The sequence below is a fragment of the Octopus bimaculoides genome, chromosome 5 (assembly GCF_001194135.2).
Source record: "Octopus bimaculoides isolate UCB-OBI-ISO-001 chromosome 5, ASM119413v2, whole genome shotgun sequence".
In the NCBI taxonomy this organism is placed as follows: Eukaryota; Metazoa; Mollusca; class Cephalopoda; order Octopoda; family Octopodidae; genus Octopus; species Octopus bimaculoides.
Window position 1 is genome coordinate 7,343,309 of NC_068985.1, and position 1,608 is coordinate 7,344,916.

Below are 1,608 nucleotides of genomic sequence, written 5' to 3' on the forward strand. Positions count from 1 at the left end.
GTCCGTGTGTGCGTGCGTGTGTATGTGTCCGTGTGTGTGTGTATGTGTACGTGTATATGTGTGTGTCTTTGTGTGCGTGTGTGTGTTCGTGTGTGCGTGTGTGTGCCTGTGTGTGTATTCGTGTCTGTGTTCGTATGTGCATTCGTGTGTGTGTGTGTGTGTGTGAGTGTTCGTCTGTGTGTGTGCTCGTGTATTATGTGTGTGTGTGCGTGCGCGCGCCTGTATGCGCGTGTGTGTGTGTGTGTGTGTGTGCTCTTCCATCTTTATAGCCACGTTATAGCTACTGCTTCATTCTTTCTTCCGCTTTATTATTCTGTAGATCTCAAGAATCGACAAACTTGTTTATTATGAATTGATTTTACCGCAGAGAGCATATTTTTCGAAAACAAAGGCCAAGGAAAACATTTCCAGTGTAACTCCAATTTTCTTTCGAATGCTTCAAGCTCAGACAAATATATGCGAGATATTATGCAATAAGTTTTCAACATATCATTTAAATAAGTTAGCAGAATTTTGAAATTTGTTTTCCATTAACATCATAGAGAATATTTACATTGAATAGCGAGTAGTTAAAATGTGTTTGCCTTGACAAACAACACTAAAGACATGTGTTCTCGGCAATGTCTCCAACCGTGTTACTATAGTCTCTGTTATTTCTTTATACTGTTAATAACAATTCTGCACGTTATTTTTATTGTTATTCCATTTCTAGTAAAATATTACATCATCATACAAAACTATTGCATTAATCGCACAGTTGCTAGCATCGCCACCACTATCACAACCATGATTGCCAAATTGGCAATAATCCAGGTTTTATATGCTACAAGAAGGGAGTTTTTGAATCTCTACATGAACTGTAACCAAAGAATTCAAATGGAAATAGTACAAATTTTGAAACCCACATTAAAATTCACATGATGTACGAATATATTGGAATCACTCCAACCATCACATTACATCGCAACTAATTTCCTTTGCAACATATTGTAGTTATGCTTCATAACGAACGTTCCTTTCATTGTAATGATGCAATCATTCAATTATAATTTCCTATGCAGAAATATTTGAAATACAACATACTGGGAAAAAAATAATGATGTAAATCTTACGTATTATAAACATTTATCAGAATATACAAACTTCTAACAGAAGTTTGTAATTCGTAATATTATTTCTATCGTCATATAAAACTTTTAAGCGTTTCTTTCTTTTAGATGTAGCTATCGTAACCTCTCCGCAACCACCACAGTGCTGAATTACGTCGTCTTAATTCCAAATTTTGTCACTCACAGTTTCACTCAATTCGTCTCTTTTTCTAACGAAACTTGTATCTATATTTTGTTCAGGCAAATTGTCCACGTTGAAAGAATAAAAATAAATACTCAACACTCTACTTTTAAAATTGTACTTTTTTTCCTATGTGGACTGCTAAGTTAGGGATTATATTATTGTTGTATGCATTTTTGCGCGAGAGTGTGTGTATGATGTACACACATACATATGTATATATGTGTGTGTACGCACGTGAGCAAATGTACATATGTATGTATATATCCATATATATGTATGTATAAATAAATATATATATATATATATATATATATA